General features: G+C 50.4%; 1 long non-coding RNA gene across 1 annotated transcript; it reads right to left on the bottom strand.

Moving 5' to 3' along the window:
- Positions 1-6082: 6082 nt before the first annotated feature.
- LOC132342182 (uncharacterized) lies at positions 6083-9539 on the bottom strand. Its single transcript, XR_009490452.1, has 2 exons — positions 8429-9539; positions 6083-8297 (listed from the first exon to the last, which is right to left on the bottom strand). It is a non-coding gene; the product is annotated as an uncharacterized lncRNA (long non-coding RNA).
- Positions 9540-23918: the final 14379 nt, after the last annotated feature.

Genomic DNA, 23918 nt, shown 5'->3' with positions numbered 1-23918 from the left:
AGAAGAGGGAGAGAAAGAAAGAAGGGAGAAAGAGGGGCTGGCCGGCCCTCCTGCACATTTCTGTTCGTGGGACCAGACCTCTGTTTCCTGGGGCTGCAGGCTGTGTGTGTGGGAGGCGTGGTGGCTTGGCTGGCCCCGGGGACAGCCGTCTGTCTCCGGGGACGGCCGTCTGTCTCCGGGGACAGGGCCCTCCCCACGCAGCGGTGATAACTGACCCAGACAGACCTCCTTTCTAGGCCCTGTGTCAGCACCTTGTGGTCGAGGGCAGAGTGGAGCCTGAGTTTCCAACAGCCCGGCCGCCCGGCAGAGTGATGCTCAGGATGCAGTGATTCTGAGGGTGACGCTGGCATTTGCCCCTCAACCCCACCCCCCACAAGGGAGGTTGTGGACAAGACAGCTTTTCTAATAAGCAGCCTCTGCTTGCCCGGTAGGAGATGAAAGACTGTGTGTGAGAGTGGGTAATTTGGGGTTTTCCTGATGAAAGCAGCTGACATTTGTTCGGACCTCTGCACGCTGCAGCCCTTGCCTTTCATCTCTGCTATCAAAGCCCAGCTCATATTGGCCTGCATCCGGGGCGGGCATTGCCACCGGAATTGAGTTGGGCAGAGACATTACTTTGCCAACAAAGGTCCATCTAGTCAAGGCTATGGTTTTTCCAGTGATCATGTATGGATGTGAGAGGTGGACTATAAAGAAAGCTGAACGCCAGAGAATTGATGCTTTTAAACTGTGGTGTTGGAGAAGACTTTTGAGAGTCCCTTGAACTGCAAGGAGATCCAACCAGCCCATCCTAAAGGAGATCAGTCCTGAGTGTTCACTGGAAGGACTGAAGCTGAAGCTGAAGCTGAAGCTCCAATACTTTGGCCCTCTGATGCAAAGAGCTGACTCATTTGAAAAGACCCTGATGCTGGGAAAGATTGAGGGTAGGAGGAGAAGGGGACGACAGAGGATGAGATGGTTGGATGGCATCACTGACTCAATGGAGAGTAAACTCCGGGAGTTGGTGATGGACAGGGAGGCCTGGCATGCTGCAGTCCATGGGGTCGGAAGAGTCAGACACGACTGAGCGACTGAATTGAACTGAACTGAAATGAATGGTAAAATATAAAGGAAATAGTAAAGTGACCCTTGCGATGGATGGTTTAGTGGTGGCCTCGGGGCAAGTTCGGACTCTCCTGGTTGGAGGTGGGGGATTTCCCCCTCCAGAGCAGGTTGTGTATGACTGTCCCCGGTGGGGCCCTTTAAAAAGAGCGTGCCTTTTGGAGTTGGGTAGGGCTGGCTGGATTTGAATGCTGGATTCTCCACTTACTCTCAGAGTGAAGGTAGGAAGTTTACTCTCTCTGATCTGTGTCAGGAGGAATAATATGATCACCGACTCTAGTGGTCTTCACAGCTCATCCTATGTACCATCTGAAGCCCAGGAGACTCTCAGAAATGTTCATTAGCTTCCACCCTAATTGATAAGCTTGACACATGCTGTAGGCATTAGAGGACTGGATCTGGGACTCGTATTATTCACTGCCTTGTCCATACACTGCTTAACACGTAGTCAGGCCTCTGTGAGTGAATGGCAGATGCTCCATGAAGAAAGGAGTCTTTGCTCTGCCACCCATACAGCTGTTCTGGCTTTGCAGGGTGTGGAGCGGGGAAAGAAGGAGGGAGAGAGAGAAAGAGGGAGTGTGTGTCTGTGTGTGTGTGTATGTGTGTGTGTGTGAACCAACCAAGAGTTAGGCTGTGTTTCTCGAGTCTCTGAAACATGCTAGGTTGTATGACCTTCACCATGTGTATTCCTGATGTAGGGAGCAAATGCTTAAGATGATGCATTCATAGAACCCCTGCTGCACGCCCATCTAACCACCTCTGAGATAAGTTGAATCCCAGTTGTAGCAGCCTGGCTTCTGGCCTGTCCCATCAGCCCTTGAATACCTCCCCTGATGGGGTGATCACTGCCCCTGAAAGATGATGTTGACAGTTCTACTGGTCCTCCTTCCCAAGGCTTGCATGCACTGCCCTAGCTCTCTGGGTTCTGATCCTTGGGGTCCTCCACTGCAACAGGCCCCCTCTCACAGAGAACTTTCAAGTTGATGAAGGCAGATGCCATGTCCTTTCTAGGTCTTCTCCATTGGGTTGACCGCCTACTTAGCTGGGTGGCATGGCTCATGTGGTGTGGCTTATGCCCCTTGACCTTGTGTCTCTGGTTCCCCAGCCCTTGAGCACTATTTAAGGCCAAAGCTAAGTGACACATCACCCACATCCAGCTCACAGGATGTACTGGGGACATCTGTTCAGCCGGCCGAGGAGCTGAAGGTCCCTGAGTTGCTCTTTGATGCGGATGATTTCAAGAAATACAGAGAGAGGTGACTTCTTCTACCACACGGAAGGGAATCAGGTGGCAAAGTCTCTTCCCCTTCTTAACTCTCTGGCCTGGAAAGTGACTTATTTAGTGACAGTAAGTCAGTCTGTCTGGGTTTCAGGAGGTGGCCCTTGGAGACTGAGCGTTCCTCCTTCCTTTTGTGACCTTGCTGCGGGGGGCCTTCCACTGACCACTCAGGCTCAGTTGGGGACTGTGGCCCAGGGCAGTGGAAAGGGCATGAAAATGAGAGACTGGGGATTGGGCGCCTTGTCTCTGCTCCACCTGGAAGAGTCTCTGTGCAGGGTTTTCATTCTCTAAAAGGCCTTACCTGTTTAAGGTGTGGAGGGTCGGCCTTTCTGAGCCCAGCAGTGTGGGTGCCCTGGGGGGGTGCCTGAGAAGGTCAGAAAGTGGAGAGAAAGCCCCCAAGGCCTCACCTGTAAGCTCCCCACCCCGTTTTCAGGTTTCTTGCCTCTTTCCTCCTGTACCGCCTGCATGCCCTCAGTTAGGGGGCGTCTCTGATTCTCAGCCCATCTACTAGGCGCTTCCGCCGGCTGGGAGCACTCTCTGGCCAGTCTCTCTAGACAGGGTTGGATCCAAACCCCTTGGCCTGCCACATCTGCCCTTAACTCTGAACCCAGCCTCCTCTCTTGCCCCCCTCCTCCCACTAGCAGTTCCTGCTCCAGCCACACTGAAATTGAGGGGGTCCCCCTATCTGTGTTCCTGCAGACAGATTATACTGGGAAGCAGAAGTCATCATAACACAAAACTATGCACTCATAAACTCCCTGCTCATGTCCAGCCCACCCACATCTGAAGATAATCAGTCATTTACTGATTGCCAGACGTTGTAAACATCTGTCAGTCCAGGGCAAGGTTAGAAGAAACCCTTAAGTGACCTCCGTTTGGCTTCCTCGCTGCCCATTCCCTCTGCACTGCAAACCGAGTGAGGCCCCAGGCCCACTGAAGGCTCACAAGCCCAATTTTCCCAATTCAGAGTTTTGCCCTGCCCCACCAGCTGTGTGACCCTGGGCAAGTTAAATAACCTCTCTGTGCTGGTATGCTTTATCTGTAAAATCAGAGTAACGCTAGTTCCTGCCTGCCAGAGTGACTATGGCATTAAGTGAGTTAATACGTGTAAAGGCTTAGAACAGTGTTTCTTGGCACAGGGTAAACACCCGTTAAATGTTAGCTATTGATACTGGTGTGTCCTCACAGCTTTTTACTACCCCTTGACTCATGTACTGGCCCAAAGCGAGTTGTGTCGGTAATTATGTATTATATAAACCGATGAGAACGGAGCTGTTTCATGAAAAACGAGGTTGAGCACTTTGGAAGGCATGGATAACGTTGATTTGCTAAAAACTTGTCACCAAATCATTGAGAGGCAGAACAGCTGTAAAAAAAAAAAAAGGAATAAAAAATAGTAAAACTCGAAGGAAGCTGTATTCCATATGTTTGGCTGATGACTCAACTTTTGCACTGCTTTAAAGAAAGGGAAATCAGAAACTGTACAATCAGGAGGATGTGTTTCGCAAGAAAGACCATCTGCATCTCTGGTCCATGGGCCAAAGAAAGACGCTGTTTCTTGACTGGCTCATTAATGTGCAGCTATAGTGAATACCTACGTGTCGGTCCTTTACGTTGCCCACTTGCTCGGTGACATGGAACTGGGAGAGACGGGGGACAGGACTAGTTCTGTCCAAGGGAGGGGGGCCACGACCAGTAACTGCACGTCTTGCCCAGACTGCAGACAAAGGTGCTGTGGGCAGATTTCTTGAGTTAGCTGCATTTGCCACGAGCCTCCTCTGAACCAGGCACTGATCCAGAGTCTGATAATACCACAGGTGACCATGGGGAGTGGCCAAGAAAGTGGACACAAGTCCCTGCCCTCCTGGGACCTCACGGTGTGTGGGGGTGGGGGGCTGTAGACAGAAGTAAAGGGCAAATATGTGGCACTTGCTCCAGCTGCTTGCTCTACACCAGGGGTTCCCAGCCGCCGGGATCTGATGCCTGATGATCTGAAGCGGAGCTAAGGTGAGAATAATAGAAATAAAGGCACAGTAAAGGTAATGCACTTGAATCATCCCCAGAACGTCCCCCCTCCCCACCTCCCCAGTTTTTCTGCAGAAAATTGTCTTCCACGAAACCCATCCTTGGTGCCAAATAGGTTGCAGACTCCTGCTCTCAGGGGAAGAGAAGCAGGAAGAGACTTGAGTCCTGCTCTGGGGAAGTTCTCGGGGACCCGGGCAGAATCAGGCCAGCTACCATGAAAAGGAGATTAAAAAATGATGGTGACCCTCTAGGTAAATTACAAGAAAGTGACTTAAAAATCCAAAAACTTAAAGAGGTCTTAGGAACATGAGTGAAGTCTCGAAAGGTCTTTTGCAAATGATTCTTTTAATTATGAGGAGTGAAGAAGTTTATGTTTTGTGAGAAAACTTGCTACAACGGGCTCAGTGTAAGATTCATTCATTCTTTTTTTTTTTTTTTAAAGGGAAGTATAGGCGATTTGATTCATTGTTTTGGGGGACAACACTCAGAGCAAACTTTTAAGTGACAGCTTCAGGTTTAAGCATAAGACTCATTTTATATTTAGAATTAGTTAAATTTAGAATTAGTTAAATGAGAATTAGACTCATTTATATTTAGAATTAGTTATCAGTGATATAGTATAGTGATATAGTATACACTTACAATGTGTAAAAAATATATGATTAATTTATGAATATAGAATATGTTGTATTTATAACTGTTTCCTTTTTCAAGATAGCCTCCTAAACAGACTGTAAGCCAAGTAACAGGAGTGGCCCAGGATCGCAGTCAGCGGTAGAGATGGGAATCCGAAGCAGATGGTGGCAGTTTGCATTTTCAAGATAAAGTTCCTCCCCACACAGGCCCTATAAATATCTGGCCCTTATTTTCAGTGGCTTCACTTCAAGTGGCTTTTTTCTGGGCCCTCTTCTCCACGAAGTCTCAGCTCCCCAGGTCTTTGCTTCCACTGTACCCACTTCCCTGCTCGATCAGCACCTCTCAGCTTCCTTCCTCCCCCGTCTCTGTCTTCATCAGAGATCCCCCAGTGAGTTGGCTCACGTGCAGGGGAGAAGCCCTGTATGCCCGTGTCCCCCCAGCTCAGCACTGCCACCAGAGGGACAGGGTGGCAGGCTGGCCCTCCCTCTGCCTTGACGGCCGGACAGACCTGGGGAAAACAGGATGGGTGGGGATCCCCAGAATGAATGGCCAAGGCGGGTTAAAGGCTCTGGTGGAGCCGTTCCCCGGTGTAACAGGCAATGTGATCTCCGCATATCAGCTGCTGTCCCGAATGTCTAGGCCCCAGAGGGCTGAGGGGTCCCGGAGCTGGGGAACGTTCGTGGCTGCCTTCCCACCCTGCAATTTCCCGGCAACGCTGAGAGTGCCTGACGTGTGTTTTGGGCAGTGTTTGGTACTCCACAAGGAACATTTCCTCCCTCTGTCTGGTGTGTGCTTATATGCTGATTAGCCATTGCAGAAGGCAGGGACAGTGACCGGAATCGCCAGGGGTCACAGCCAGGTGAGGGCTGAGCCAGGAATCGGAAGCAGGCGGTGGTGGTCGCCCTGCTCAGCACAGCAATGATGCCTTAAAGCAGCAGTTCCCAACCTTTTTGGCACCAGGGACCGGTTTCACGGAAGACAGTTTTTTCCATGGCCTGGGGCGGAGGGTGGGAGGGATGGTTTGGGGATGATTCAAATGCATTACATTTATTGTGCACTTTATTTCTGTTATTAGTACATTAGTTTTATCTCAGATCATCAGGCATTAGATCCCAAAAGTTGGGGACCCCTGCCATAAAGGATCATCTTATTAAAGCTCAGGAGTAACTCTGGGAAGCAGGTGGGGCTTTCCGGCATCTTTTGCAGTGGGGATAACTGAGATGCATCAGGTTGAAAGGAATGTGAGGCCCGGGAGTTGCTTGCGAACATTTCAGTTTTGTTGTCTGGTGTTCAGGTTGGGGCTGCCTGAACAAGCACGAAGGGGATGACCTTGGGGAGGCCTCAGAAGGCGTTCCTGGTCTCCATATGCATCTTGCTGTTCTGGCCTGGAGCCCCCCACCCTTTGTGTGTGGTGGGGTCTATGGAAGGCAGACCTTGACCCTGCGGCACCCCACTTTCACTGAAACTGCTTTATCCCAGTAAGAGCCACGTGCCCTGTGGCTTTTGGAGGAAAGGACTATTTTGTCTTATTCTACGGGCGCTGGGAAAGAGGAGACTAAACACTGGAGACCCCCCCACCCCACCCCCAACCTGCGGGCACACTTTGAGGAGGAGGCGAGGGTGGCCGGGCTGGGCTGGAAGGTGAGGCTGGACTCCTGGTAAGTGTCAGGCTCCCTGGCACAGGGCTTCCCTGTGTTGTATAATCAGCTGTCACTTCAGCATTTCCCTGCACCGTGCTTCACAAGTACAGATCGAACATTAAACAAACAGTGACTGCTTTATAAATATTTAACTCCCACTGTTTAGGAATTGCTTGAGGCAGGAGACAAAATAAGAGTTCCTGGCGGGCTGCTGCATGGCCCCTCTTTAGTGGCTTTGGATTGTGAAGATCAGGGTGTTTTGGAGGTTGAAGGGCAGCTGTATTCTGAAAGCCTTTTGTCCAAAGGCTTTCCAATGGTGGTGTCTTCTCTCTGTTTTGGGTGGGAGGGTGTGATCTGGGGACTTGTTCAGGCCTAGCACGCTGTATTACAGAGGCCACCAGCTAACATTTCTTTCTTTCCTTTTTAATATATATTTATTTATTCAGCTGTGCCAGCTCTTAATTGTGGCCTTACTTGCTGCATGTGGGATCTAGTTCCCTGACCAGGGATTGAACCCCGGCCCCCTGCATTGGGTGCACAAAGCCTTAGCCACTGGACCACCAGAGAAGTCCCCCAACTAACATTTCTGTACAGTGAATGGAACCCATCATTGGTGGTGTTATTGTCATTCCTTCCTATGACAGCAGAACTTTTTTGTTTTTTTTAAAGTAACAGCTTTAATGACATACCCTACAAGTCACCCATTTAAAGTGTACAGTAAGAGGTTTCAGCATGCTAGGGGAACTGTGCTACTATCCCTGCAGTCCGTTGTAGAATATTTTATCACCCTCAAAGATTGTCTTCATTAGCAGTCACCCCGCCCCCACCCTAGGGAACCACCTGTCTGCCTTCTGGCTCTGTGGATTTGTCTCTTCTGGCCACCTCATACACATGGACACATACTAACTTGTTTCCCTTAGCACAGCTTTTCCAAGATTCATCCCTGGAAGTTCTAGCATATATCAATTCTTAATTCTTTTTCACGGCTGAATAATATTCCATTGTGTGGAGAGGGCTCCTTTTGTTTATTCTCATCTGTTGCTGGATGTGTGGAGACAACAGAAAAAAAAAAATCAGGATGTGGCCGACTGAGAACCATCCAACGGCGGCAAAACTCACGCACGAATGAGGCTCTCCACCTCATTTCCACCACCTCTCTGGGAAAAGTTTAGGAGGTCGTCGTTAAGCCCGAGGCGGAGGTTACAATCTGTACAGCTGACAAGCCACTCAGCTTTTATTTAGCTCTAGCTGCATGCCAGGCATAAACCCATTGGTAATTCATTGGAAATATCTGATCATATAATCTCTTGCAGAGATCTACACGCTTATCATAGACCAATCCTGCTGGGTTTTTTTAGGTGGGAGAGTTAAGTCCGTGTTCTCGGCCTGTTTCCTTTGACTTCATATGCTGGCCCTCTCTGGGAGGGAGGAGCAGAGAAGAGAGATGACCTTCAATCGGCCTTCGTGTCTCACGCCCCGCAGACGCGCGTCTCCGTCCGGCCGTCTTCCCCTGGGGCTGTGCTCACCCTCGGTGTCTGTCACTTCCCAGATGTTTCCACACTCACTTGGAAGGCAGATTCAGCCCTGACCCAGGCTCTGGCTTAGGCAGCCCGACTCTGCAGGAAATGTTAAAAAAACGGGGCCTGTTGTCCTTCCTGGTCATCTCCCAGTCATTAAATTATGACTAATTGTAATAAATGCTGTTGATGTCCCACCCGGACCCCCTTTACCGGACCGGCACACTCACCCCCCAGCTGTTCAAGTTCACGGTCTGGCGTCCGCTTCTCTGGAGATCTGCTGCCTCATCCAGGAAGTTGCTCACCCCCCACCACTCCCAGTCTCTGCTGACTCAGGGGTACAAAAGGCCAGACCCCCTGCTTCGAAGTGGGAGTAAGCCCTGTGGTCCCATTTAACTACCAGAGCTGCTGGTGAGCTCAGGCTGAGGCTGGAGTCCAAGCCACGCCCAGCCTGTGGGTCCTGCATCCCTCGCTCCCTTTCTCCTGAGCACATTCCCCTGTGAGCTCTCACACAGGGATCTTCATCTCTGTTTCTGGAGTGTGCAGCCTGATACCTGACCTCTGAGCAAAGTCCCTTCCAGAGTCCCTTCTGATGACGTCTGGTCTTGGAGATTCTCTGCCTGAGCTTTCTGGCTTGGCTCCCTGAGTGTTTGGTTTTGTTGGTTCGGGTTTCAAAGTCTTTTCAGGCTAATCGGACCCTCGGAAAGGTCTGCACTGAATCACAGTTCTGGCATGTTTTCCCTCCTTCCTCCCCTCCCTCTGTATTTCCTTTCTTTCTCTTCCTCCTTTCCTTCCCCACGAGCATCCTCTCCTGTGTCCACAATGACCTCAGCAGAAAGGAAAAAGAAAAAAAAAACTTGAGAAGGCAGGTGGATAGCTCACTAGCCTTAGTACCCAATGGCCCTGGGTCTGGTGTAAGCCCTGCCTCCCTGTAACCAGGGAGTCTGTAGTGGAGACTCCTCTAATCCTTGGTAATCTCTACTTCTCAGCATTGTCACGAGGATCAGGATGACCCAGAGGGGTGGCACAGTGCAGTGACTGGCAGAGTCTAAGTTCAGCACACAGGACTAGGAAAGCGTCCCAAAGGACTGTTGGATGTCCTAATACTGGATACCCTGGATACTCCGGGCTTCACCCTTGGCAACCAGTTATTATCTGTCTATTCAGGCTTTAGTTCGCATTGTACTTTCTTCCTGGGCCCCTCTTCCTTTTTTCTCTGAGCCCCACTGAAGGCAATGTTCAAATGCCACTTCCTCCCTGAAGCCCTCAGGTACCTGGCATGTGGGATCAATACTTTCCAGCAAAGCGCTACTTCACTTCCTGAACAAGGGGTGTGTGTGGAGGGTAATGACGAAATAGGAGAGTGTGTCCTGGAGTCAGACAGGTAGGCGTTGGAATTCTGACCCTGTCTCTCACTAGCTGGGTGACTTTGGGCTGGTCAGCTGTCCCCACCACCCACTCAGACCCTGTGCACGTTATAGATGCGGTGTCAGCAGTGATTTCTCCACACCTGTCACCTCCGAGTCCGCTCGCAGTTAGTGGGACGAGTAAACAACAGGCAAGCAGTGTGTTAGTCGTCCAGTCATGTCCGACTCTTTGCAATGCTGTGGACCGTAGTCAGCCAGGCTCCTTTGTCCATGGGATTCTCCAGGCAAGAATACTGCAGTGGGTTGCCATTCCCTTCTCCTGGGGATCTTCCAGACCCAGGGATTGAACCCAAGTTTCCTGCATTGCAGATGTATTCTTTACCACCTTAGTTAGCAAGGAGTGGGATTAAGTAAATGCAGTGTTGTGTGAGTTTAACACCAAGCTAAGGGTTAAACATTTTCTAAAGGTTCTGTGAGTCACTGGTGGGTGAGGTGGTCTCTCTGGTTGCCTTATCTTAGGGGGTTGTCTCCTGCCGCCTGCGCTCCGCTTGCTGCTCCAACACTCAGGCCCAGAGAGCTGAGCTAAGAGGGGGACAAAAGGGATCACCTTGTCCCTGGAAATTGGAAACGAGGCTTGATTCTGAGATGTGGTCATTGTTTTCAAAGGTAGGCCATGGAGGAGTTCACCGTCTTAAGCACCAGCCCCCAAGGTTGCCCCCATGAAACAGGAGGGCGACGAGTCACTTCTCACCTCCCCCCTCTCTCTGACCTCTGTCTTGGGCGCCCCTCGCCTCCCTTCGAAAGGAACCCAGTGCTGCTCACGGCCCGCTGCGGTGGCTGCGGAGAGGGGCCGAGAATAAGCTCGTGTTGGCGGCAGCCCTCCAAATACAGCAGGGCTGGGTTGACCTTTAAATAGACGGGCTCTGGGCCACTCAGTTCCTGGAAGTTTGAAGAAAGTCAGCCTTTCAAGTGATGCGACTTCCAACCTCAGGAAAGGTCCCTGTGTTTGCGAAGGCCATAATTGACTGTTGCTCTTACACTTCATTATATGTGGCCGTGCAGCCGCTGGGAGTCAGCATGCCAGGGCGAGGAGGGGAAAATCCTCAAGTATTTTAATATCCCCCTTCTTAGAAGCAAGATAAACATACGTATTGTACTTTGCAACAGAGGCGGGGGCTCGGAAAGGGAGCAACCTGGCACCGTCTGAAAGATCTTTTTAAGCCGAACTCTGAAGTTTCTCTCTCTTTTTTTCTTTCTTTCTTTTTTATTTGTAAGCAAAGCTGGCATGAGTGAATGATGCCAGCATCTCCTCGGCTGTATGGAAACCATCGTCCCTCTCCAGACTGCAGACCATCCATTCCTTCCTGAGTCTTAGACTACTCTCCACTTTTTTCCCCCCAACCAGTGAAAAATGATGGGATGAAGGTTGTCATCAGGATCATAGTCAACTTAGAGGATTTACTTTCATCCAGGAAATCTTCCTTCCAACTCTTACTTTGCAATTATGCAAAAAAAAAAAAAAAAGAAGATACAGATCATGAATATAATCAGGGGAAACATCTGATAAACCTAAGTAGAGGGACATTGTTGTTCAGTCGCTCAGATGTGTCCAACTCTTTGCGACCCCATGGACTGCAGCACGCCAGGCTTCCCTGACCTTCACCATCTCCTGGACTTTGCTCAAACTCATGTCCGTTGAGTCGGTGATGCCATGCATGTGGGGGATGTGCTTCAAACTAAAGACATGCCTTATGTGTCAAGTATCAAGGTTGTGCGAGTTAGGGAAAGACAGAGGAAGAGTTCCAGATTGAAGGAGACTGAAGAGATGTGACAACTAGATGTAACACTTGATTGGAGACAGTTGGTGACATTTGAATCGGGTATGAGAACTGGATGTTAGTTACGTATCAGTGTCAGCTTCCCGATTTTGCTGGGGGAACATGGTTCTGGGGAGAATGTCCTGGCTTCAGGAAATAAATATACACTGAAATGTTCTGGGGTGATGGGGTGTCAGACAGTCACTTGCTCCCTGTGTAAAGAAAAAGGATCTGCACTCTCCTCCCAACCTTTCTCTACGTTTGTGGTTATTTATTTTGGCCGCGCTGGTTCTTTGTTGCTGCACACATGCTTTCTGTAGCTGTGGCAAGCCGGGTCTACCCTCGTTGCAGTGCACAGGCTCCTCGTTGCGGCGCCTTCTCTTGTTTCAGAGCGTGGGCTCTAGGCACGCGGGCTTCAGCAGTTTGGGCACGTAGGCTCAGTGTTTGTGGCACACAGGCTTAGTTGCCCTGCTGCATGTGGAATCTTCCCGAACCAGGGATTGAGCCCATGTCCCCTGCCTTGGCAGACGGATTCTTCACCACTGGACCACCAGGGAAGTCCTGCGACTATTTGTAAGAATACTAGTTATTATGTGTGCCAGCGGATTCTGACTAGACGCACTCTGATCATTTAACAATATTTGTACTTAGCAAATCATTATTTGAAGCTGATATAACTTTGACTAATATATGTCATTTATGTCTCACTAAAAAAGGAACTCTAAACAGAATAGCGATAGTAATAATAATTTAACCAACCAGCAGAGGAGGAAAAAAAAAATCCCTTTAGTGGAGAATAAAACAAACCTGGATTTGAATTCTGAACCTTTAAGCTTAACTTAAACTCCATGTGACTCGATTTCCTCATCTTTCAAAGTAAAGGGTGTATGTGTGTGTGTGTGTGTGTGTGTGTGTGCATGCTCGTGTATTTGTGTATGTATGTGAGATGGGATCTCCCTGAAGGGGTGGTGGTGAGTAGGAAACAGCACAGTGAATGTGCCCAAATGGCATCGTGGGTCTCTCCATTCTCCAGGACATGTATCGTGTACATACCAAGAAGTGGGTGGATTTACAGAGTCCCTGGATAACTGACTCCCTTTGGGCATTTTCTGTCCACCTCAATCATGGCATCATGATCATGACCAACTGCCAGTTGAATTGGAGTGAATTTTGAGATTTTGTTAAATGCGCCTCTCGTCTTGCGATGTCTCCAGCAAGAACTTAAAGTTTATTTCTCTGCCTCCCTCCTCTGCTGGCTGCTTCATAAAGGTCCTTGACCGTTTCTTTTCCAAGGTGCCCAAGGGAAGTGACCCTTCTTTTTCTCCATGTGCAACCACTAGACCCTGTCCAGTCTGCCACAGACCCTAAGACCCTTCATTTTACTTTGTATTTTATTATATGTCCTCAGAGGTGGGGGTTGCATGACCTTTATCCCCAGGACCCCACTTGGACCAATATCTAAAGCTTGTTTTGTGTGATGCATCATTCTGAGCACTGAGTGCGTTTGATCCCAGTTCAACCTTAGCAGTCCTGGGATTCAGGTGCAAGGATTTCCCTGCTCCAGGCGAGTGAGGCACACACAGAGCAGTTGAGCAACTTGTCCAAATCACATCACTGGTAGCTGGTGGAGGAGGAGTCTGGCAGCCTGGGCCCCCGAGCCCAGACTTACCCACCGGGTCTGCATGGGCGCTCGGCGGATGTGAGCTGTCGGAACGAGGCTGTTGAGACTGAGTCAGTTTCACTCCTAGCACGGAGCCAAGCAGGACTCCGGTCCAGACCTCTCTCCACCACCCTAATAAAGCCAGTGTTTACACAGGGTAGAGGTGCTCATCAAATGCTTTTGCCAATCCCCAAATACGGCCATGGCCAGAATGCAAGGGAGGGGGGAGGTTTGCCTGTTATGTAAGGCCCTCAGCTGGTCCCCAGACAATGCCACTTCCTCGCTTGGCGATGTGTAACTGCCTAACAACGGGTTACTCATTTCCTCTGGAAACCTTGGCAGGGCCACTGTGCCCCATTTCCTCCTCCTGCCACATCCCAGGGCTTCCTCTGTTGAATGGGCCCCAGATTCCCGAGAACACCCCCACAGAAGGCCTGCGCTGTGGATGGGAGGGGGCGTGAGGAGCAGAGCCTGCATTATTGCTGGGGTCGATGTGTACTCACAGCCCGCCTCCCGAAATTCCAACGTTGGCAGCAATTGGGGGTCCAGCCACTCGGGTGCAGAGACTTCAGGCTGCAGTGTGGGGGTTCAGGTGAGCAGCTCAGGCCAGGTGTCAGCTCCTCCCATCCCTGACAGGTGTGCACTGAATTGAGTATCCCCCTCCTCTGCCCCTCTTCTGGCCAAGGGATGGATGAAAGCATGAAGGAAAGACAGAGGAGCAGTTCAAGATGGATTTTCTCAGGTGGTCATGAAACAGTGGGGCTTCCTGCGTAGCTCAGTCAGTAAAGAATCTGCCTGCACTGCGGGAGACCTGGCTTTGATTCCTGGGTTGGGAAGATCTCCTGGAGAAGGAAATGGCAACCCACTCCAGTATGCTTGCCTGAAGAATCCCATGGACAGAGGAGCCTGGTGAGTCCATGGGGTTGCAAGAGTTGGACATGACTTAGCTCTGTCTTTCTTTCACGAACAGTGTAGGGCAGGTAAAAACACTTTTGTTGTGTGAGTTTTCTTTCCATCCTGTTTGCACGACTTCAAAGGTGAGTCCTGAAGGCAGTCAGCCCTGTTCACTTCTCTCCTAGCAGCAGCTTCATCAAACTCCCACAGAAGTGGTGGAGTCCTAGCCTTCTGCAGGCAGATCAGTGGATTCCTATTAACTCTGTGCAGATGCGATGTTTGGGGTCAGCTTCCCTGGTGAGTACGGAGTATGGCTTCGCTAGCTGCATCTTAGGCACTTCTCCCATTATCAGTTAAAAACAACCACATACACACAATTGTGTCTTGATAAGAATGTGCATACATGCACATGTATACCACATGCACGTGTGCACACAAACGCATGTATATATGTTTGTTTACCCCTCATGCATGCGAGGGTATTGTGCTAAGTTATCTCCATACTTGATTTTACTGTGGTGTCGGAGAAGACTCTTGAGAGTCCCTTGTCCATCCTAGAGGAAATCAGTCCTGAATATTCATTGGAAGGACTGATGCTGAAGCTGAAACTCCAGTACTTTGGCCACCTGATGCAAAGAACTGACTCATCTGAAAAGATCCTGATGCTAGGCAAGATTGAAGCCAGGAGAAGAAGGGGATGACAGACGATGAGATGGTTGGATGGCATCACCGACTCGATGGACATGAGTTTGAGTAAGCTCCGGGAGTTGGTGATGGACAGGGAGGCTTGACGTGCTGCAGTCCATGGGGTCACAAAGAGTTGGACACGACTGAGTGACTGAACTGAGCTAAACTGAATTGAATTTTTCTTTGTGTTGACCAACCATAAACGTTGTCAGGAATTAAGGATGTATTTATGATACCAACCAGGACCCCAGTTAAAAGTTCTTTTCCTGGATTATTTTACCTTTTCATCAGCCTTGGAGGTGATACTTGTTCTTCCCATGTGACAGATGGGACTTGATCCATCCTGTGACTCAGTGTCACTGATTTTTCTTAAGTGCCTTTTGTGTGCTGGGCACTCGTAGGAGTGCCCAGGAAAGCAGGAAAGCCCCCTGCTTTCCTAAGAGAGACACCAGCCCTGTGACCACAGTCTCGTGCAGATAGCTCTCCAGTAGGGCCGGAGGCTGTATGTGTGGGGGTGAGTGGGGCATGGGAGGCAAATGAGGAGCTGATGCTGTCAGGCTAAGAGGTCTTTCTGGGCTTGGCGGGCGGCAGACCCTGTGACTCCTGCCCAGCGTGTGGTCACCTTGAGCCTGCTGGGGCTCTGTTTTCACTTGCTTTCTGCTTCCTCTGGATCTGACCGTGCTTCCTAGAGCCGAGTAAGAGACAGGCAGGGCCGGGAGCAAATGTTGCCTCCTCCGCTCTCCAGACGAGTGACTCAGCCACCCTCGCCTGGTCTCTCTAAGTCTGGGCCAGGCTCGAGCTCTGTTGGCCACAGTGCCCTGGAGCTGCTTGTTTTCCTCAAGTCAGCATTTGAAGTCACCAGACTCAGATTGCTCCGCAACGGGGCGTGACATGCATTTCATGGCATTTTAGCGGGTCTCCTTTGCTCAGTTTTGGCTGTCTGCTGAATGCAACGGAGACTGTGTCCTTCATATTTGCCGAGGGATGGAGCAGCCTTCATCTCATGGGGCATTTTCCTGGGTGGCAGTGAAGAATACGAAAGTGAGTTGCTTGGTCTGTCCAACTCTTTGTGACCTCATGGACCGTCGCCTGCCAGGTTCCTCTGTCCATGGAATTCTCCAGGCAAGAGTACTAGAGTGGGTTGCCATTCCTTTCTTCAAGAGTTCTTCTCCACCCAGGGATCAAACCTAGGTTTCCTGCATGACAGGCAGATTCTTTACCAACTGGGTAGTTGTTAGGGGCCAGGATCTTGTTTATTCATTTATTTAACAGAAATTTATTGGAGACATGGTTTTCCCAGGGACCCGTCTTGGCAAAGGGCAGTAAATAAGACAGCTCCATCTTCATCTGCATGAAGCCACCAGGTTGGTGGGGGCACGGGATGGGGGTGCCCCGGGCCACTCGGCCCCTCGCCTGTGTGCTTCCTCCTCTCCAGGAAGGTCTGGACTCTGGGTGGGTCCTGACTGCCTCCTTCATGCAGCCCCGCCTCCCTTATCTCTGCAGTGTGTTTGCAGGTCCCCTCCACACCTTTCAAACAGGGCTAGGACTTCATTCTTCAGGGTATATAGAGCCACCTCAAGGTCCCGGGGAGGTTGAGAGGCTCCTTCCAGATGTTTCCTTGTCAGCAGTTTATCAGAAAACCTGGCTCTGGGATGGGATTTTTCACTGTTTAGGCATTCTGCACCCTGGTTGCCTTGGCTTTGGGTGGGGTTGGGTAAAAATAACATTGGATAGTTTTGGGTTTTGTTTTATCTTCATTGATGCACCCAGATGCTCGAATATGCAATCCAACCACGTCTTCCTGAATTTTCTCTTCTTTTTTGGCCTCTCTTCTCTTGGGAAGGAAGGAAACTGCATAATCAGTGTGCCAACTGGTTCCCCAGGCGTTGGGTGTCTTCGGGTGTCTGTGGGCTGCTATTCCTTTCTGAGGGGCCTCTCAGCTGGTGCAGTGGTAATGAATCCATCTGCCTGCCGATGCAGGAGATAGATGGTTGGGAAGATCCCCTAGAGTAAGAAATGGCAGCCGACTCTAGTAGTCTTGTCTGGGAAATTCCATGACCAGAGGAGCTTGGTGGGCTACAGACCATGGGGTTGCAAAGAGTCAGACACGACTGAGCATACATGCACGATTCCTTTCTGAAGTTTAACTCGTTTGCCTTTTTCGAGAGGTCAGCTCAGTCTGCTTGCCTGTCCGTCTGTCTGTCTGTGTGTATGTCTGTCTCTCTCTCCCCTCTCCTGCACGCTCACTGAAGATGCGCCATTTTTAGCGTCTGCTGGGTGCTGTGGGTGTCTTCATTCATCAGCACTGAGGCAGCCAGGGTGCGGCGCAGGTGCTGTGATGGTCTCCTGTTTCGGAGGAGGAAGGGCTGCTTCAGAGAGAGGTGGAGGGTCTTGTCTGAGGTCTCGTGGCATCGGGGTCTCCCTTAACCGAGGGGTCTGGTGCTCAGAGCAGGGGAAGGTCACGTGGGCACAGCCCAGTGATGTGCACTTTGGGTGCATGGCCGGAGCAGGTTTCTGAACCTCAGAGAACCTCAGTGTTCTTCCCTGTCAATTGGGAGAGCATAGTACTTGCCCCAAAGAGTCACTGTGAGCATTCACTGAGGTCAGGTTGCCCACAGGGAGCGCCGGACAGTGCCCAGCAGGCGGTGCGTGCTCCGACAATCTCAGCTCTTGAGATCATGCTGGTTCAGGTGAATTTGACAAGAGCTGTGACCACTGCCTGGGACCAGATGATTCTGAAAGGTGTCAGTGGGAACATTGGACCCAGGAAGCAGGGTTTTATCAGGGGAGGCCAGATGGCTAAGGGAAGGCAGAGGGGTACAGGTCTGAGGGAGGAGTCTTGGAATAAGCACGGGGAGGACACGGCCCTCTCCAGCAGGACCGAAGCCCTGCCTGGCCCAGGCGAGAGCTCTCCTCTGTGGCTCCGAGCTCCCCACCCTGCCAGCGGCTTTCGTTCTGCTTTGATGGTCTTTCTCAGAAAGGAGGAAGGCTGGGCCGCTGGGTGTGGCCTCTGACTTCCTATGCTGCCCTAATGCTGGCCGCGCTCTGAATTTGGCACGCTGTTGCTTCAGTGGCTCATCCCAACCTTTGGCACAGGCCAGGTCCCCTGGCTGTGGTCCTGGTGGCATTACTGCCCTCCTCCATGGGTATCCATCCTCAAAACCACACAAGGGAGTGAGGTGAGCGCTGTTTGCTTGCCTGCGGTCTGCAGGGCAAGGCTGCCTCCTCTCCAGCTTCTGGGTGACTGGGTGACTTGACGCCTTTCCAAGAGGACCTCACCCTGAAGGGAGCCGGAGCGGGTCTTTGCACCACAGCCTTGCCTGGGAACATACCCTTCTTTGTGACCTGGCTTAGCTCCCACCCCTGCAGGCCACCTGCCCCACCAAAGAGCCTCTTCCTCCTTAAATACCTTGGTTACCTTTGCTTGGATGATCCAGACAAGCAGGGCCAGCTAAGCCTTGCCCTGTGTACATTCATGCATGCCCCTTGGGCAGGTTTTGCACACACAAAAAAATCAGGAGATGACCACTATTGTCCTCCTCCCCATCCCCGCCTTCAAGTCCAGACTGAAGTCGCTGAACCTCATGGGCCTGGCGTCGGCATCACTGGCCAGGTGGTAATCTTCAGGTACCCGGTTCAGTCGCTTTGTTACAGACACCCACTTGTCTTCTCCAAGGACACTGTGAGCGTAGTGACAGCAGGGACAAGGCAGCTGACACGTCTCAAGTGCAGGTCTTGAGACGCTCAGCCACATCATCTCATGTAATCTTTCTGAACGTCAGACCAGGCTGTTGTTGTTAACTAGGGCTGCAACCTTGAAGGCCAGAGAAGACACTTCTGGTATTACCCATTGGGAAAGTGATGGAGCTGGGGTTTGAACCCAGGCGTTTCTGTCACCCCAAACCATGACCTTTCCCTCGTTCTGTCTGGTTTGTAGCCCATTTGGAGATGGATGATAAAGAACCCCAGTCTCTCTTGACTCTTCCATTCTTGGTTCTTGTCCTGCATCTTCCACTCTTTCACTCTAGGCTGAGGTCCCTGGAAATCCATGGCTTTGTAGCCAACTCAAGAAACCTCACTGGGACATTGACCAGAGCAGAGCCAATCAGAGGAGGAGTGTGCCCCTGCACAGGGCTGGTGGGGGGTGGTGGTGTTCTCTTCGGTGTTTTGGAGTGATGTCGTCACATCACTGTAGAAACTGTAGCAGCCTTGATTTACCAGCTGCCGCTGAGAGGAGAGGGTGGTGATCAGATGTGAGCCAAGTTGAAAACCTTGGTGCTTTCCAGGGGGGAAAAAAGTGACTGTGCGTGGCTTCAAGCCCCGCCCCGCCTGAGGAGTTCCCATCCTGGAGAGAAGAAGCCTGAATCGCATTATATTTCTTCTTGGCCAGAGATGAGCCTTCTTCATTTCAAACATCCATATCCCTTGCCTGCTCCTCAAGGGCAGCTGTTCAAGATGAAAACGAGAGATGCCCCTAGAGTTTTGAGAGACTTGTGATGGGAAGGAAAGGTTTTACCCTGCGGTTCCATCCTGTGACTCCAAAAAAGTATATATTTGAAAGCTCCCAGCGATACAGATTACACAGAGGTTAAATGTATGATTCTTTTGGGGACCTGATATTTCTTAAAATGTGTTTAAAGAAAAAAATGACACCTTTAAAAACCAAAACCCATTTGTTCTCAGGGCTGCAAAACTGAGAAAGATGGAAGCCTCCCTGGGAACGGATGAAAATTGCAGGCTGTTTGTGCAAATGGCAACACCTTGGGTTGATTGCACTTTTGTGACTTTGTCTTGGGGTCTGCATTCTGCAGGTATGTGGTCTCTGTTAGGGGGTGCTGTCATCAAGTGGCAGGACACACTTGACAGTTCACAAATGTTATTCCCAGATGAATCTCTCTGGAGCAGCCCTTCCCTGCTGGTGAGGTGCACAGGGCAGACATCGTGCCCATTTGATAGATGAGCAAACTGAGGCCAGGTGGGATTGAGTGATCTGGGGCTGCGTGATATCTTAGAAGCCCCTTCCTTCTCTTTTCTGGTGTGTGATTCCTCTCCTGGTGAGGTTAGATTGGGATCTAGGGATCAGGGGGTCTTCTTGTTTCATCTTTGTCTGTGCCAGAGCTTTGTGGTTATTGAAAAGGAAAGAGCTGGATGTGTTCCAGGTGCCCTCCCACCTTCCTTCTCTTTAACCAACATGTGTTAGGAGTCCCCCACTGCAGAGGCTGGGCTGGAGCCCTGCCCTCCAGCTCTGTAACTCTGAATTCTGAGTTGGGAATGGAGATGAACCATAGTTCATGGACAGGAGATGGAAGAAGGGACACAGGTAGACAAGGATGCTTGCAGCTGAGCCAAGTAAGGGGAGGGGGGTGTCTTCTAAAGCCCTGAGTCTCTGGGTGTGCTGCTTTGTGAAGCTTGCCTTTGGTTTGCTTTTGTTTTTGCAATTACCCCACTTCCCAAAGCCATGTCCTGAGGTGCCCGTGTGTCCTTGGCACATACCATCCATCACGGTGGTTCTTGTCATGTAGGGATTGAATCCATAGGATCTCCACTTTGAACTGCACAGTAGGCAGCCTCCTTGGGGTCTGCATTTTGCCACGGGGGACACTGAGATTTGGAGAAGTGAAACGGCATCCCCAAGGCCACATGCTTATAGGCGATGACAAAGTCAGGCTCAGGGCCAAATCAAAGGGTCTGTGGGTTTTCCTTATACTTTTCAGACCCTCTGAGGCCCTGAAGACCGGAAGCTTTTCCTTCCTTTCAGGAAGGAGGCCACCTCTGTGCAAGAACCAGTGTTTTTTACCTTTCTCTCAGTCTCTCTGGGGGTGATGTTCAAAATATTCAGGTCTTTGCAATCAGGATGCACAGCGCCAGGGTCCAGGACTGTCCCAGCTGTGCCAGGCCTGAACCCTGCACTTTGTGGAGGTCTAAGGGTGGTGGGGAGGCTTCCCAGGTGGTTCAGTGGTAAAGAATCTGTCTGCCAATGCAGGAGATACAGGAGATGCAAGTTCAATCCCTGGTCCAGAAAGATCCCCTGGAGGAGGAAGTGGCAACCCACTCCATTATTCTTGCCTGGAAATTTCTATGGACAGAGGAGCCTGGCGGGCTATAGTCCATGAGGTTGCAAAGAGTCAGACGCACTGAGTGACTGAGCACGCATGCAGGGGCAGGGGGACATGGCCCAGGAGGCAGGTCCAGCTGCTGGAACAAGAGGTGTCCTCTTGGAAAGCTGCTTTTTATCCACTGCTGTGAACACTTCTCTGTTATTTTAACTTGACTGCACGGTGGGTGATTTTCTGAAGGACACTGGGCCTGGTCTCCCTGGGCACGTTTTATTACCATCTTCCAGGCAGAGGCAAGACAGAATCTCCCCCTTCATTTTCCTGAGGCAAGTTGCAATTGTGCTGCTTTGTATCAGTATTCTTTTTCTCAATTTCAGTCTTTTAAAATAATAACTATGTATATTAAAAAAAAATTTAGATAAGAGTAAGTCCAAAATGCATTGCTCTCTGGGAACTTGATTTGGAATCATTCTCCCATGAGACTGTAGAGTAGGGTCGAGGAGGCCAGAGGTCTCTGGAGCCTGTCTGCCACCCTCGGGTCCTGGCTCTCCACTTGCTGTCTGTGTGGCCTGAGGCACCGTGATTCATCTGCTCATCTGCATTCATGGCTGTGAATGCATTTTATTAGTTTTCTATGGCTGCCGTAACAAATGCAACACAGATTTATTGTCATGCATTCAGTATAGCTCAGAAGTCTGATGCAGGTCTCACTGGGCTGAGATTAAGGTGTGTGCAGGTTGTGCTCCTTTCTGGAGGCTGTAGAGGAGGATGCATTTCCTTACTCTTGCTGACTGTGGCAGAATTCAGTCCTTGTGGTTGTAGGACTGAGATGCCCTGTATTCTTGCTGGCTGTCAGCTGCACTAGCGCATCTAAAAAGCACTGTTTTTAGAAGCTGCCCACGCCCCTTTGCTGGTGACCTCCTTCCCCGTGGTGAGATCTGGCAGTGGTGGGTCCAGTCGCTTTCCCGCTTCCAGTCTATTCTTCTTCTTCTTTCTCATCTCTCTGATCCCAGCAGGGAAAGTTTCTTTGATCTTTGATGATTAGATTAGCTCCCTGTCCTCCTAATAATCTGGAATAATCCCTACCTCAAGGCACAAGGCACTTAACCTGAATCACATCTGTAAAGTTCCCTTTATCATAGAGGTAATATCCATATTTAGCCCTGGGATTTCTTTGGAAGGAATGATGCTAAAGCTGAAACTCCAGTACTTTGGCCACCCCATGCAAAGAGTTGACTCACTGGAAAAGACTCTGATGCTGGGAGGGATTGGGGGCAGGAGGAGAAGGGGACGACAGAAGATGAGATGGCGGATGGCATCACTGACTCGATGGACCTGAGTCTGAGTGAACTCCAGGAGTTGGTGATGGACAGGGAGGCCTGGTGTGCTGCGATTTATGGGGTCGCAAAGAGTTGGACATGACTGAGTGAACTGAACTGAACTGAACATCCGTATTTTGTTATTGTTCAGTTGATAAGTCATGTCTGACTCTTTGGGACCTCATGGACTGCAGCACTCCAGGCTTCCCTGTTCTAGGATTCCCCGTCCTTCACTATCTCCTGAAGTTTGATCAGATTCATGTCTGTTGAATCAGTGATGCTATCTAACCATCTCATCTGCTGCTGCTCCCTTCTCCTTTTGCCTTCAGTCTTTGCCAGCATCAGGGTCTTTTCCAGTGAGTCAGCTCTTCACATCAGGTGGCCAAAGTACTGGAGCTTCAGCTTCAGCATCAGTCCTTCCAATGAGTATTCAGGGTTGATTTCCTTTTGGATTGACAGGTTTGATCTCCTTGCTGTCCAAGGGACTCTCGAGAGTCTTCTCCAGCAGCACAATTTGAAAGCATCAATTCTTCGGCACTCAGCCTTCTTTATGGTCCAACTCTCACATCTGTGCTATGACTACTGGGAAAACCATAGCTTTGACTGTATGGATCTTTGTCAGCAAAGTGATGCCTCTGCTTTTTAATTCCAGTCAATAGCCTACCGTGGTGTGAATCATTGTTTACGCCATTCCAGGAGGCAGGAATAGTGGAGCCCTGGCAGTGAGACTCTTCCAACAGAGGCTTAACGTCCAGATGACTGTGAACCTTCAAACCACGGTAGGCCATTGTCATAGCTTTTCTTCCAAGGAGCAAGTGTCTTTTAGTTTCATGGCTGCAGTCACTGTCCTCAGCCCTGACAATGTGTACCTCTCTGGTTTTAGAAGGCAGGGGCTATTATTCTGCCCACCATACTTCATAAAACTTGCTGTGAGAATTAAGTTAATTGATACATGAAAAGTGCTTAAAGTATTAGGTTAAATGCTATGAAATTGCTTCAATTCAACTGCTCGCTACAAGAAGTCAATCTAATTATATCTGTCATTATTCTAGTGGTGGAAATGTCATGCTTTATTTAACCAGTTTGCCGCTGCTCTGGTTTCCTATGGTCATGCATTCCTTTCTCAAGTGAGTTGTTGTTATTTTGGTACGGTAATGTCGATGTGAGCATCCTGACACATCTCCATTATCATGTCTTTCACAAATTAGGGACAGCTCATCTGGGGAGTGCCTGTTTCCTCTTTGCCATCCTTCTTCCCCACCCCATGCACAGCTCACAGCCCTGCACCCGCCTTTGCTGACCTGGAAGAATCATCTTTTTCTTGCCTGGCCCCTTGTCCAGCACTGGCTTGGCTCTGGAGTGTGGACATGGGCCAGGACCCTGCTCCTGTGGGAGGTTCATCCTCTTGTTCTTCTAGGGACTGAACCCCTTCCCTTCTTCTGGGCCTTTGGCTTTCTGAACCGGGCCTGGAGCTGCCACTGTTATGGGCCCACGTTCAGGGATCAGTAACACTGTGACTGTCTTTGCACGGGCCGCCTGAGTCCCAGGCACCCATCCCCACAAACTTTTGGTTGCCTGGGAGTGTGGATATGTATCCCCAGTTCTGTAATGCCCTGTGTGTGGCTCATGGACGTATTGAGGGTGGACCCTGGCACCTGACAGTTCATACTGGTCGCGAGGTCTCGCCTGTTACAGATTCAGTGGATCTCTGAGAATTTGTGCCACTTGCCTAGAGGGGTCAATCCAGCGTCTCCACCCAGATTATCTGCCTGTGACCAAGGAGAGGATTCAGATGCGGTTCTTTTTCACTCTCCTGTAGCTGCCTCTCGTTAATGCTTCCTCTTCCACGTGTGACCCCCCGGCCAGTGGAGGGAACGTGCCTGAACTCCGGCTCTGTGCCCCGAAGCTGGTGACACCACC

Source organism: Bos taurus, chromosome 14 (genome assembly GCF_002263795.3).
Source record: "Bos taurus isolate L1 Dominette 01449 registration number 42190680 breed Hereford chromosome 14, ARS-UCD2.0, whole genome shotgun sequence".
Classification (NCBI taxonomy): Eukaryota; Metazoa; Chordata; class Mammalia; order Artiodactyla; family Bovidae; genus Bos; species Bos taurus.
Note: the sequence above shows the minus strand (reverse complement) of the source record. Positions and strands in the feature narration are given on the sequence as shown.